The following is a 14,997-nucleotide window of genomic DNA, read 5'->3' as shown; positions in this document are numbered from 1 at the left end:
AATGAAGCCTGATCAAACCGGGCCACGGCCCCAAACCCCTCTTCGTGGAGTAGTGGCTATGGCTAACTCCTTGGGACCCCTGGACAGTGCAGGGACGGTTCCCCGAGGATGAGGAGGGACTGAGAGGAGGAGAAGGGCTGTGAGCTGCAGCCAGCACCCCGCAAGTGATGCGGCCCCTCCCCGCCGCTCCTGGGCGCCCCAATCCCAACGGGGAGCAGGGTCAGCTCCCACCCCAGCACCCTCGGCAGGGAGGTTCTGCCCTCAGACAGGGCAGCCAGTCCCCTGTGCCCACCCAAACACTCTGCACCCACCAGGGAGGTGGGGAGCAGAACTGGCCTGTCCTCCACGGCTGGACCTGTTAGCACGGTGCCCGGGGGGCTTGTGGGCCCCAGGGGTGAGTGGACCTTGGAGCGTCAGCATGTGGTGGCCACTTCCGCTCACCACCACACCCAGGAGCCTGGCCAGAGCGGGAGAGAAGCACACTCTGCCCAGGTCGCAAGAGAGGAGACTGCAGCCCAGCTGAACCCAGGTCCACGGGCCACCCAGCAGCCTCAGGACACACTCAGCCACTACCCAGCTCAGCCCTCCTCTTACCTCCCATGTATGTCCCGTCCCTGGGCCCAGCGTCCAGCCCCATGAAGTGGGAGAAGGCCCAAGGACCCCTCCATGTCATGGCCCCGCACCGTGCCCTCGTCACAGGCCGCTCCCCACATCTGTCCCCAAAGCCACACTGGAAGACACCCACCACCCCATTTTACAGATGAGGAAACCAAGGCTCAGACCATGCAATCAGTGACTTGCCTGAGGCTCCAGGCCAGGATTCCCAGCCAGCCCAGGGTGGGCACTTTCTGTGTACATTCTCCTTCAAACAGCCCCTGGAGGGAAACTGAGGCCCAGCCTCCAACAGATGTCAGGGCTCCAGGAGGCGGCCCTGTCACCCGGCGCCTGCCCCAGTCCCCGGGCCCGCCCCTCCCCTGCTGCGCCCGGAGCACAGGGCCACTGATGGTCAGGCGGGCAGGAAGGGGGCGCAAGATCACAGAGGTGGCCGGGGCCGCTGGCCAAGGCCCTGGTGGATGCACGTCAGAGGGGCCTGCAGGAGCCGCGGGAAAGAGCTCTGACCTGGCCTCGGCAGGCCACGTCCAAAATAACCAGCCCCACCGCCCTGCAAGGACTCAGCCGGGCGCACGTAGGACTCTCAGCCCCAGACGCTGCCAAGCTGGGTGCGGAAGGTCACAGCTATTTCTGGGCCAGCCTGGCAGCAAGACGCAGCCCCCCAGCGCCCCCAAAGAGCCAGCGCAAGAGGGGCGGTCGAGGCAGGCCCCAGCCCCAGGACGCGGGGTCTCTACCTGTGGCCGACGGCCTGCTGGGGCACCCCGCGCCACTGTCTATCCTCTCTGAGCTGGCTCCCTTTCAAAAAGCCCATCGGCACCATTAGTGTGTCAGGGTCACGTTGGTCCCATTGGCAGTTAAGGGCCTTCTCGGCCACCAAGCTCTGTGCTGGGCCCTTGGCCGGACAAAGAACCACATCCGACCCCTGAAACAAGCGGGGGCTCTGCTCTCCGCTCTCCAGTGGCTCTGACCCTAAGCACACAGGGCCGCAGGAGGCTTTGACCGTGGCAGGGACCACCCCGTGCCCACAAGGGCACCCCCTGCCCTGCCGGGCCACACCCCCGGAGATGCCAGCACTGCACCCTACCACACACAGCCTCCAGCCTGGGGCTCCACCTGCCCCATGTGGGTCCCCACCACCCCCATAACTTTGTGGGCACCAATGACCATCTGGCCCATGGGAACCTCTGGCCTCTGGGCCATTGAGGCCCAGAGAGGGCAGAAGACCCTGAGGTGCAGCCTCACTCAAACCGCCAGGCCAGGCAGGTTCTCTGGGGGTCGAGGGGGAGGGGACAGTTCCCTCTTATCACCCCAGGCCCAGGCTTCTGCCCCACAGCCTTGTTCAAGCTGCTCCTGCCCACAGAGTCTGCCCTTCCCAGCAGATCCCGAGCTCGGGAGCCTGGCGTGCTTCCCATCCTGGCTCCCCCCGCAAGCCGTGTGACCCTGGGCACACCCCTCAACCTCCCTGTGCCTCAGTTTACTCATCGGTAGAACAGGTTCACTGGAAGCTCATCCTTCACGGAGCTGCCGTTGGCTCTTCTCCCGGGTCTAGAAGGACACTCCTCTCCCAAGCAGCCTTGCCTGCGTTCCCCCGAATGCTCCCACCGTGCTGGACACCCACGGGGGCTCTGACAGGACTCTGGGACCCCCAGGAGGGTCCACGTTCAGGTTCATGATTCTCCCAGTGGGTTCCTTGGGACACTCAAGGGGACCTCTTGCCCGCAGGATGTCTCTACAGACATGGGGACCTGAAGATCTGAAGGGCAGCCAGCGGCGCATTTCCAGAATGCGGTTTTTTTTTTTTGGCTGCACCACACGGCATGTGGGATCTTAGTTCCCTGACCAGGGATCGAACCCGTGCCCCCTGCGGTGGAAGCGCGGAGTCCTAACCACTGGACCGCCAGGGAAGTCCCTCCAGAATGTATTTGAAGCCAGGCCCTAGCAATGAGGCACCTCACAGAACCCCACTTCGGCAACGCCAGGCTAGGGCACCCTGGGCCCCAGCCTCCCAGCTGTGAGAGTCGGAGAGCCTCCTGGCCTGGCCCCCCCGACTCCTGCTCATCTGTGTGTCTGGGACCATCTCTCTGAGCCTGGGTGCCATCTGTGAAGAGGGACCATGAAGACTCGTGGCTGTGAGGAGTGTTGCAGGCGGGCCACGCTGGCGGTCACTGTGTGAACGTCACAGCAGGGGTGGGGGCAGAGCACACACCCCTCCCTGCTTCCCCTGTGTCCCCACCTTGGCCATGCCGTGGCAACATGACCTGAGGGTGGCAGGATTAGCTCCTGGATGCAGGCATCCCCTGCCCTGAGAACGGCCGAGGCTGGATGCCCAGCCCAAGCGGGCAGTGGGAAGGCCCCAGCCACAGGGAGCCCAGTGCCCGCCAAGCGCCCAGCCGTGCCACCCTCCCCGCAGCCCCTGCCGCCCCCTCAGCAGCCCCGCCGATGCCAGCAGAGCTGCCTTCCCAGACAGAAGGCAGCAGAGGGCCGGGCACAGCGCGTCCTGGGGAGCTGGGCATCAGGACCCAGGCTGCCTACACCACCCGCCGTAAGCACCTGCCCAGCTCCCAGGGGAGGAAGCAAGGCACCATCAGAACGGATGACCCGAGGGAAACCCCTCCTCTCCCGGGCCTGAGCTTTTTGAGGGGCTGAGGCACCTTCCAGCCTGGGGTCTGCACCGGGCCCTGGCTCCCTGGGAGGCTCTGGGCATTGCTGCGGGCCAGAGGGCAGACCTGCGCCAGGCACCGCGGGCTGCTCCAGCCCCTCCACCCCTCCCTGCCCAGGGGCCAACTTCAGCCCCCTTTCCCTGGGCTGCACAGCACAGCACAACACCCTCCCGGGAGGGGCTGCGGGCTGAGGGCTGCACGAGCTGGCCTGAGGGTGGCCCCCAGGGTGCACGAAAGGCTCCACCTGGCAGCATCTTGCAGGCCATTCCCACGGTCAGAAGAACACAGCAGCTTGCAGGCCTCCTCCAGCAGAGCCGGGCCAGGACTCCGGGGGGCAGCTGCGGGTCAGCCCCTCGGGGACCAGGAGGCCCCTGGGCTGCACCTTCACACCGGGCAGAAACGCCCAGAGCCAAACAACAAGGTCCTACTGCAGAGCACAGGGAACTACTGACATAGTCAACATCCTGTGATAAACCATGATGGAAAAGAATATAAAAAGCAATGTCTGTGTATACACACACACACACACACACACACACACACATATATATATATGAATCACTTTGCTGTACGGCAGAAATTAACACTGTAAATCAACTATACTTCAATTGAAAAAAAAAAAGTGCCCAGAGCCAGGTGGGTGCATGGGCCCGGCAGCCCTACTCGCCAGGCCCAGCAAGGCCAACATAAAAAGAAATGTATGCAGGGACAGAATGGGTAGGGGGGCACACTTCAGAGGCGACCAAGCGGGTGCCCTCTTGGCTCCATCTGACCCCTCGGCGATTCTGTGAGCTCCGCACGGGGCAGGGACCCGGGGTGCAGGGCAGGGCAGGGCAGGGGCTGCTCTGTGCCCGCGCCCCCCGGTGCACCCTGCTGCCCGGGCTCAGGGGACTGAAGCAGGGGAGAGACCGGAGACAGATCCCAGACAAAGAAGAAGACGGGCCCCACGCATCAGGGTGATGAGGGTCACAGGGCAGGGGAGGGCGGGGACTTTGCACACAGCCGTCTACCTGCCCCTAAGCCTCACTCCTCCACTCACTCAGCAAAACTCAGGCCAGGGAGGAAGGATGGCCCACCTGTTCTCCCGCACCCGCTGAGCAGCCCACGTCCCAAGCAGCGAACAGGGGCTGCTTCACTTTCTCCTGCAAGCGAATCAAGCCCCTGCCTGCTCGAACCCTGGGACAGAGCTGGGTTAATCCTATTTTGCAGACTAACTGTGAGCCTGCTCAAGCCAGGCTGTGTGGGGCAGGGGAGCCGTTTACATTTTTTTTTAATGGAGATAAAATTCACCTAACGTGACGTTCGCCATTTTACTATTTGAAAGTGTGCGCTTCGGTGTTTTTTCAGTACATTCACAGTGTCGTGTAATCACCACACCACCACCAATTCCAGAGCACTTCCATCACCCCCTAAAGACACCCACAACTGTTAGCAGTCACTCCCCATCCCCCCGCCCCAGCCCCTGGCAACCGGGAATCTGCTCTCTCTCTCTATGGATTTGCCTGTTCTGGACACTTTACACAAATGGAATCATCGCCGTGTGGTCCTTTGCGTCTGGCCCCCTTCATTCAGGATGACACTTCCAAGCGTCACCCAGGCTGCAGGGTAGGTCAGGCTGCTGAGTACTAGGCCACTGTGCGGAGAGACCACGTTTTGCGTGACCTGCTCTTCAGCTGACGGACATTTGGGCCACTTCCAGGTCTGTCTTTATTTCACCCACAGGGACGGGGCAGCAGCACGTACCAGGGGAGCGATGCTGGACAGGGGGATCCAGGTGACACAGGGTGGGCGGGCAGAGAGGACCCAGGTCCACACCTGGGGGCACCCGGTCAGCCCCTTCCCGGCCCGTCAGGGCTGCGCCAGGCTGCCGAGGGCACTGGGCCTGTCTGGGAGGGACAGAGGCCCCAGCAGCCAGACGGACGGGGAGGGGCCCTCCAGGGTTCCAGGCGGGACAGTGCTGGCCTTCAAGGATGGGAAAGGTTTGTCAAAGCCTTTTTAGAAGTTAAAAACACAACTACCACACATAAAGTGAGTACGAGTCTGAGATCTAGTCAATCATCTGTGACGGAGCTGGCAGGGGGCAACGCTGGTTCAGAGAATTCACGGCACTGAGTGCTTTCAGCCCGCGGATTCTGAGCGCTAAGATGGGAGAGGGGAGAAGAGACCGGCGGTGTTCGACGGCGCCCCAGGGAGGCAACCTCCTCCACCAGACAAAACTGCACATTCATGCAACTCCCCCGAATCCAGGCCCCACTCAATCAGAAGCAGGTACGGACATCCCTCGAGAGCTGGACTGCCCCAGGCGGCCTGCTGGGCGGCACCCAATAGTGACAGAAGGACACGCCGCCCCCCTTTTGCCTTAAAAGATCCAACTGGGTGAATGGGGTAGGTGTCTGGGCGGAGGGCATGGCCTGAGCAAAGGCCACGAGGCAGGAAAGGGCAGGGAGCAGAAAGGTGACCCAGCCTTCAGGGGAACCACAGGGAGCTGGTCCCTAGGGCAGGCGGGCTTGCGGTGGGCACCGGTCCTCAGAATCCCAAATCCAGGCGTGTCACAGAATCAAGCTCAAGGTAAGGAAATGGAAACTCCCCAGAATCCCCAGCCGGGGTCAAGAAGGCTGCCATGGGTGGTGAGATGGCAACACCTGGGCCCAGGTGCCTGGAGCCACCTGGGGTGACCAGGAATCTGAGGAGCATCTGCCCAGAACCAGACCCCCGCTGGCATCGCAGGTCCCCCCAACCCTGCCCCCGACTCCCTACGTGGTGACAGCTGAGTCCATCCTGTCCTCCTCGGCTGAAACCCTCCCACGGCACCCACATCGCGAAGAAGGAAAGCCTATGTTCATCCTTAGGCCTGAAAGAAGGCCCCACCCCACTGACCTCCTCCTCCCCCAACTCCCTTCCTCGGCTCCAGCCTCACCTGCCCTCCTGCTGTTCCTGAAACTTGCCTCTGAGATCCTGCCTCCAGCCCTTTGCACTTACTGTGCCCTCTGCCAGCTCTCTGCCCCTGCACCATCCCACACTGCCACCAGGCCTTTGCCTATGGGTGCCACCTACCCAGGACTCCCTCCTGGCTCTCCTGTGCCTGTCTAGACCCCACCTCCTTGGAGGCCGGCTCACCAGCTCACAAACACTTACTGAGCACCTACTGGATGCCCTGGCTACGCTCTGGGTCCAAAGGAGCTCTCCGGAAGAAAAGCTCAGTTCCTAGCATGACAGCCAATTTGGCCACGGCAACCAGGTGGTGACCCTGAGGGCCAGGCGCCCCCAGACCATGGCCCCAGCAGCAGCAAGAGAAGAAGAGAGGCCCTCGGCTGAGGAGGAGCCCCTGCCCCAGCTGGACTCCGGACGCACTGAGAAGCTCCCATCTCAACCTACTTTCTACCCAGACGCCCTGGCAGAAGGGGAGGGGCGTGGAGAGCACTATCTTGTCACGTACCATCAACAGAGCACGCAGCACCCAGGAAGAAGTGGTCTGGGGGCTGAGGCTAGCCACCGTCCCTCGGCCAGCCACCTCCCCAGCCTCCCCAGGTTCCCGGCTCTCGGCGCAGGGCTCCCCCAACACCCCTCAAGGCTTCTCCCATTTCAGCAGCATCCCAACAAGCGCCAGGGAGCCCAGCCTCTGCCTCCTGCTGCCTCCCCCACTCCTGCTCACGCACGCAGCCAACGTCTCTTAAGAGAGCACCCTTCCCTCTGCTTCCACGTTCCGCTGGACGTGGCATTTCATTACAACGCAGCGGAGCGAGGCCGACACTGCTCAGACCTGGGGTCAGCGGCCCTCTACCACCGGGAGGCAGCTGATCCTCCACAAACGGGGCACCCACACCCCACGCGGCCGTGAGGCTGGGTCAGTGCAAGCAGCACAAGCAGCAGGCTTGGGAACGGTCACTGACCCTCCCGGGACAGGCTCACAGGTGTCTGTCCTCGGCCCATGGATGCCCATGGATGCCCCTGCACCATCCAGTCTCACCCAGGACTGTTCGGTGGACACGCCTCCCGGCAGCATGCTCCTGAATCCCCGATCCGCCCGAAGCCCTGGTTCTCACGCTCACTTCCCCGGGGTGGGGTACCGTAAACTCACCCTGGCCCCGAAACCCCAGCACACTCTCTGGGAGGCTTTGCCCACAAGAACCTGCGCCAGAGCCTTCCAAAGGGAGGGAGGGGAGGAGGGGGAGGGGGAGGGAGGGGAGGAGGGAGGAGGGAGGAGGGGGAGGGAGGGAGGAGGGGGAGGGGCACGGAGGGGAGGAGGGGGGAGGGGAGGAGGGGGGAGGGGGGAGGAGGGGGGAGGGGGGAGGGAGGGGAGGAAACCAAGGTGGGGTGCTCCTTGGCCTCCCCAGGGCTGGCCAGGCAGGGCTGTCTGAACCCTGAGCCCACCAGGCTCCTTCCGAAGACAGGAGGCCCAGGCAGGCACAAGGCAGCCAAGCAGACAGGACGCGAGGCCCTGAGGGGTCAGCGTCCCTCCTAGCGCCGGGCAGGCCCAGCTGGCAGTGTCTGTGGGAACAGTCCCCAGGCCCGGCCGGCCACACTCAGGCCAGTCAGTGGGCATCGGGGCTGTAGCAAATGCCGGGGCAGCTGGGCACGTCCCGAGGGGCGGAAGCCCAGGCCCCAACCCTGCTCCAACCACGTCCAGACCTGCAGGCTGATCTGGGGGTCTCCTGGGGGTCCTGGGGGAGGGGCGGGAGGGCTGGGGGAGGGGAGGAGAGAAAGAGGTCTGTGAGGCACGACCATCCCTACCGTCACCATCCATGCCCCCAGACCCCTTCCACCTCTAACGCCCCAGAGGCTGCCCCTTCCACCTGCAGCGCTCTCCCCCCAGCCCTTCCCCTAGACGCCTCCCCCCTGACCCTCAGCAGGCGCCAAAGTCCCTTCCTCTGACCCCTCCCCGGGGTTAGGGGCTCCTCCCCCGGCTCCCTGGACCCCACACCTCCCCTAATGTCACACAGTCCACCCAGGGCCGAGGCTGCGGTGGCCTCACTGCTGTCTGCAGACCGTGACTTCGTGGGCTGTGGCCATGCTGGGCCTCATCGGGGGCCTGTGGGGGGCAGGGGCAGCTGACGAGGTGGACGGACAGAGGAACACCCTTGATGAATGGTTCAATCTGCACTCCAGCCCACACGCACAGCGGGCTCTGCCTGGCTCTGTCCTCCGCGTTCCCTGCCCCCCACGCTCCACCCAGGGACCCCCAGCCTCTGGCTGTCCTCACAGGCCAGGGGGCCCCTCGGGACGGCCCTTCCGGTGACTTCCTGCCAGGGAAGCTGGGAGGAGGGGTAAACAAGGCCTCCAGATGGCTTCCTGCGGCTGCCCGGCGACCGTGGGAACGGCCCAGCCCTCGAGGCCACGGCGGAGGGGAGCGGAGCGGGGAAGGGCTGCGCCCTCAGCAGGGCACCTTCTGCACACCCCGGGATGCCCCATTTTACACCTCCCAACATGCCCACAAAAGGGGCGCACGCCTCCATTTACAGAGGGGGAGACTGAGGCACGGACCGGCACGTTAACACCAGAGGCCAGAAGGAGGGCTTCCTGCTCACCAGATGCCCCTTCCTTATCAGACTGTCACCCACCCGTGGAGGCAGGTCCTCCCAGCCCCATTTGAGAAACAGGGAAAACTGAGGCCAGAGAGAGGGGAGGGTCTCCCGGGCCAGATGAGCCGGTGACTGTACTGGGGTGAGGTCCACTCCCCCCCGGTCCCACACACACCTGGAGGCCCCTCATCTGTAAACGAGGGGACGACAGTCTGGCTCCAGGCCGTTCGACAAGGACCGCACAGCCCCGACTCGAGGGGCACCAGCCAGACACGCCTGCCACCCTGGGCAGGGTACATGGCCTGGGAGACGGGGCAGTGACAGCCACTGCCACACAGCTGGCCGTGAGGATGAAGGCCGTGCCCTGGACCAGCTCCACTCCGGCCTAGAGCGAGACCAAGACAGGGCCCCTGAGGGGTGCTCTTAACTCAGGCCCCGAGCTCCCAGGAGCTGCCTTCGCCCAGCTCTCCCTTCCTGGAGCCCCTCCCGCCAGCGACTGTGATACCCACATCCTTCAAGCCCCAGACAGACACCACCTCCTCTCAGAAGGTTACCTTGACTTCCTGAGCCAACACGACCTCAAAATCTTGGGGACACACGCTCCAGGAAGGTGACAGTCGTCTCCTGCAGGTCCTGTTCACCCATGGTCCCACCCGGGGTCAGGACCACCTTTCTCCGCCCTCTCCCGTCCCCCACAGGGGCCAGTGCAGGCCTGGCAGCCCCTCAAGAGGCACAGGAAGGCAGGAGCCAGGCCAAGCCAGTAGGCTGCCTCCCCAACACCACTACACAGCAGCCAAGCTGGTGGTGACGGGGGCAAGAGGGATGCAGGGCCCTGTTTAGAAGAGGCCGTCACGAGGGTACTGATTCATAAACAGGGTCCATCCAGACCCGGGCCCCGGGCCCCCAAGTGCCATCAGGAGAGAGGCCCACAGTCAGTGGTGAGGGAAATTTCAAGTGAGATACATCACGCTGCAGGTGCGCAGCCTGTCCCTGTGAGATCCAGTATATGCCCCGCAGCCCAGAGCCCAGAGCAGCTGTGAATTTCCTGGGCTGTGTGACTGTTCATAAGGAGCCTCACCGAATCTGTACTGAACAACAACATGGAGCGCTGTTTGGATGGTCCCCGCCCCCAACATGAGCTCCTGGGCCCAGGAGGTACCGTCACGGCAGGGCCCCAGGCCCTCTCTGCCCACTCCCTGCACAGGATCTGGCCCAAGAGCGCAACTTGACAGACAGGGGAACTGAGACACCCACGGACAGCCCTTCCCGAGGTTGCAGGCTTCAGAGACTGTACACGGCAAGTCTGCCGGGCCGGTCACAAGGGGTAGACGCGGGGCTGCAAGCAGGTCGCCTGGCCCAGGCGGCTTGGGCTTAACCGCCAAGACTACCAGCTTTGTCCTGACCCCCTACTCAGTCCGCTGTGGCGTCCAAGGTCTGCTCCAAGCTCTCCACTCTCTAGACAAGAAAACTGAGGCCCAGGAAGAGCAGGGGCCGGCCCAGGGTCACCCAGAGAGGCCTGGCAGAGATGGGGCCACGGCTCTGGGCTCCCTAGGGCTATGCAGAGGGGACTGCGAGGTCACCATGGGGAGCCCCGGGCACCCTCGGGCACCCCCTAAGCTCCGCATGGCAATTCCCAGCAGATGGGCCACTGGGCAGCCAGCCAGAGAGAAGTGAAGGCCAGGAGAAGGCTCAGCAGCTGAGCCCATGGGGAGATGAAAGGGGAGGAAATGTTTGGCTTGGCAGGGCCTGGTCCAGGCAAGGGAGGAGGAGGGGCCTGTCCCAGCACCACCAGACGATGCCCAGAGGGTGGCAGCGGAAGCAGCAGGAAGGGGCGCCCGCTGGGGGCAGGCGCAGAGCAGACAGCAGGTGAAGCCCACCGTAGGTAGCGGTGGGGCGGTGACGGGACGTGCAGGCGGTCACTGCGGGAACTCTGGGTGGGGTGGCGGGGAATCCTCGTCGCTCTCCCGCGCCTCTTCCAGGAAGCCTGAGTCACAAGAGGGGCCCCGGGGCCAGGAGAGGGGCCGGGAGCACCAATCCCATGGGAAGGGGACAGGGCAGGGCTGCCTGCCCGCCCGCCTCCTCCAGCTGGGCCAGCCCTTGCTTCGGGGTCTTTGTGGCGAGCGAGGCCATGGGAACGGGCTCCTGCAGCTCCCAGGAGGGGCTGAGGGGATGGAGGAGCTGGTGACAGCAGGTCAGAGCCCCCCTTCTGCAGAAGGGAAAACTGAGACCCCAGAGGAGAAAAGTTGGCCCAAAGCCAGATGGCTAATGACCTTTCATTGACTAAGGGGGCTCTGGGCAGCCAGGCCGGGGTGCTGGGGAGACCCAGAGCAGCACCCACGGACATCCTGGCTGAGTCCTATTCCAGCACATCAGCCCCCAGCCACGCACCAGAGACCATCCCTCCACCCTGCTCTAGAACACTGCATGGCTCCTGCCGCCCCTTGCCTCAGAACCTGAGTCAGGAAATAGAACCACAGCACGACACAGTCTGGGGGCTCCCAACCTTCCACCTGCCCCCATCAGCCACGCGTGCCTCCTTCCCGGGGGCATCAGCATCTCCTGGGGGACGTGTGGGCGCACCTCAGAGAGCACCAAGCATCTGGGAGCACCTCCCCCACTGACAACCTCGGATCTGATCCAGCCCCTCATTTGCTGGTGCAGAATGGAGACCCAGGGCGGTGACACCCACCCCTGGACTCATCCAGGACTCAGCCAAGCTCCGGCCAGGCACACAGTAGGTGCACGATAAAGGTGGTGGCCGGGAAGATCCAGGATAGAGAGCGGGTTCGTGGCACAGAGGCCTGAGAAGCTGGGGCAGCGGGAGGAGCCACGCGGGGCTCAGGTCTGATTGCCGGACCAGTTTCTCCTCAACCCCCTTCTGGCTGTGATGGCCAAGGACAGCGGAACCCCACTCCAGCCATCCTGGGGGATCGTCACCTTCTAGAGATGAGAACGCTGGTCTCCACAAGGCTCAAGCCACCTCCTTGCCCGCTGAGACCCTCGGGCACTGAGGCTTAGGTCCTCACATCCAAGTGTACACACCAGGGACTTCACTGGTGGTCCAGCAGTTAAGACTCCACGCTCCCAATGCAGGGGGCCCGGGTTCAATCACTGGTGGGGGAACTAGATCCCGCATGACGCAACTAAGAGCCCGCATGCTGCAACTAAAAGATCCTGGACGCAGCAACGAAGATCCTGCACGCCACAACTAAGACCCAGCACAGCCAAATAAATAAACAAATATTAAAAAAAAAACAAAAGCAAAAACAAATGTACACACCACCTGCCTTGCGAGGGCTCGCAGAGGACACACACTCCCAACTGAGGCCTGGGCGGAGGAGGGGACAGACCCCAGGCAGCAGAACGGTCACTGTGGCGGGAACTGGGCCTGGCTGGGGCTTCCACACACCCCTGACCTGGGCAGCCTTCCAAAGTCCCGACAGGAACAATTCCCAGCCCGCCCGGGGGACTCGGGGCACTGGGCCAGAGGTGGGGTCGGACAGAGGGGCCCCCTCCCTGAGCCATCACCGCCCAGAGCCCCTGTGACCTCGGGAAGTGAGGAGCCTCGCTGAACTTTGGCCTCTCGCTGCAGGACAGGTAGACAATGACTCCAGTTGCTGGCGGACAGACCAGGATGGGGCAGGGGCCCGGCCCACAGCAGGCACCCAACACACCTGGTGACTACCTTCTCTGCGCCTCGGCTTCCCCACCCGGAAGGGGAGCCACCACCCCTCTCCCAGAGTCCCGGCGGCAGGAGACGCTGTGACCCTGGGGACGTGGACAGAGCCCTCCTCCACGCAAACGGACCTGCCCTCATTCCCTCCAGCCTTCAGAGTCCCTCCAGGCCCGACTTCCTGGCCAGGAAAACGGCAGGGTGCATTGGCCAAGCCCTGGGCCCTCCAGCCAGCCCGGCAGCCCACCCACCCACCCGCCAGAACCCCCAGCACTGAAGGCAGGGTCCAGGAGAGCAGGGTCACACCTGTTCTGCTCCCTGGTCCTCAGTGCCCGGAGCCCCACCTGGCAGAGTGGACCCTGGCCACATGCGTCAGTGGGCACACACAGCCCCACCCGTCACGCGGCGTCACCGTCCCAAGTGAGAGAAGGGTATTGTGAGGTTCGGCGGGGACACGCCCAAGACGGCACAGCCACCTGTGTGTGTGGGCGCCTCCACTTGACTGCCAGCTCCACGGGGCCAGGGCCCAGGTCAGTCTTGATAACGGCTTATCAGGGCCTGGCACACAGTAGGTGCTCAAGTTTTGGTGACTCAGTGAGAAAGGAATGCCTGACGGGCTGCTCAGAGCCAGACTCCAAACCACCTTGTGACCCCACGGAGGACCACCACCCAGACGACAAGGACACGAGGAGGCACAGCGCCACGGTCTGAGGCGGGACCTGCCATCGTCCACCCCTCAGTCCAGCACCGGGCCTGGCACATGGTGCGTGGCAAGCACTATGGGGGTGTTGGGGGGTGGCCAGCTCCCCAGGGGGACATTTGGGGGGCAGCCTGTTCTCCTGAATACCTGCAGCAAGGGAGGCCTGGGTGGCCGTGGGGAGACCCCCCACGCCTGCCTCAGGGCCCATTTACTCCTCACAGCAGCCTGCCGGGAAGGTCAACCAGCACCCACTTCACAGGTGGGAAAACCAAGGCTCTGGTGAGGTCTGCAGGCTGAGGGGCTGGACATGACTCCACCTCTCTGGGCCTCAGTCTCCTCATCTGAGAAGTGGGGTTAAGAACTTCATGGGAGGATTTGAGGTCAGGGAGGCAAGGCGCCTGCACAGAGCTGCAAAGGGGTCTCCATTTGGGCAAGGCCACAGGCACCCTGTGTCCGCTGACCCTCTCTGGTCCACAGCCCCACACTGCTCCAGCCTAGGAGCAGGCCCCCCTGGAGTCCACACACCACTGATGCCCAGCACCCAGGCACCCACCATCACATGCAGCGCTGACCACAGAGCCGGCCAGCCAGGAGAGGAGGCACAGCGCATGCCCACCTGCCAGGGCTGGAGTGCCCGGCACACTGTGACCAGCTGGCCTGGACTCTACCCACCCTCAGACCCGCTATCAGGCTCCGGCCTGTGGGGTCACCATGCTCCACCCAGGAAGGCCAGACCAGGGCGACAGCTGCTCTACTGGCCTGGAGCTGACACGCCACCCACCCCAACTCAACCGGCCACCAGCTAGCTGCCCGGGAGAACACAGGAGCGCATCACGAGCCGCCTGGGACAAGGCTGAGACCTGCTCTAAGCAGGGGGACTGCTTGGACAGATGAGGCACCGCCGGGCTACCAGCCCCAGAGTGGTCTGAAAGCCGGGGCGCGGACCTGTACCGGGACCTGGAGCTCAGCCTCGGCGACGTTCGCCGGCACCCCCCGCCATCACGACGCAGGGAATCCGGTGGGGTTGTGGCGGGCAGGAGCGCTAGAGACCAAGTCCCCCCAAACTGTGCGGAGGAGGAAACTGAGCCAGGGGATGGGGGGCAGCACCCGACACCCTGCCGGCCCTTGGGGAAAAGGTACTCGGGGTGGGGTGGGTCTCCCGCCCCCAGAATCGGGGGCGGGGGGAGGGGGTCACGCCTCCCAGCTCGGGCGTCCCGTTGCCGCGGGGGGGAAGCGGCGGGCGGAGTCCCGAGCCGGCCCCCGGGCTGAGAGTTGCACGTGGCAGCCTCCAGGCCCGCGCTCGCGCCGCAGCGGCCGCCGGGAGCAGGGTCCCTGGACTTGGGGAGTCGGCCCGCCCTCGGGCCGCGCGCGCCCCGCCACGCGCCCGCACCACGCGCGCGCCCCCGCCCGAGCGGGCGCGAGGAAACTGACCTGGCGGTCCGGGCGCCGGCTCCACGGGCGGAGGGCTCGGGGCGCGTGCGCGTGCACGCGGGTCCCGGGCGCGTGCGCGGCCCCGCTCCGGGCGCGCGGGCAGGGCCCGCCGCATCACGTGGGCGGCGCGACCCAATGGGAGCTCTCCCCACACCGGGGAGACGCGGGCGCGCGCGCGCGCCCTGGAGCCCCGCCCAGGTGGGAAGGGGCGTGTCCGTGGGCTCTGACCATGGTCCAGTATCCCTCGCAAAGCGGCTGCTGCCTGACGCCGGGGCGGTTGGGGAGCGGCTTGACCCCGAGTGAGGGTGAAGAGGGCAGGGTGCGCCAAGGCTGAGGGATGGAGTCCGGGGTCCAGGGGTTTCACGAAACTTCTGGAGTCCTGGACTTCCTCTTGTGTCGACT

General features: G+C 64.5%; 1 protein-coding gene across 1 annotated transcript in view; it reads right to left on the bottom strand.

Annotated features, from left to right (window-relative positions):
* Nucleotides 1-14,679, bottom strand: part of PTP4A3 (protein tyrosine phosphatase 4A3) — a 34,350-nt gene extending 19,671 nt beyond the window's left edge. Inside the window, exon 1 of the mRNA XM_068525959.1 lies at nucleotides 14,596-14,679. The gene's annotated coding sequence lies outside the window, so the exon portion shown is untranslated. The remainder of the gene's footprint in view (nucleotides 1-14,595) is intronic.
* Nucleotides 14,680-14,997: the final 318 nt, after the last annotated feature.

This window comes from Eschrichtius robustus, chromosome 17, assembly GCF_028021215.1.
Source record: "Eschrichtius robustus isolate mEscRob2 chromosome 17, mEscRob2.pri, whole genome shotgun sequence".
Classification (NCBI taxonomy): domain Eukaryota; kingdom Metazoa; phylum Chordata; class Mammalia; order Artiodactyla; family Eschrichtiidae; genus Eschrichtius; species Eschrichtius robustus.
This window is presented reverse-complemented; position numbering and strand designations above follow the sequence as displayed.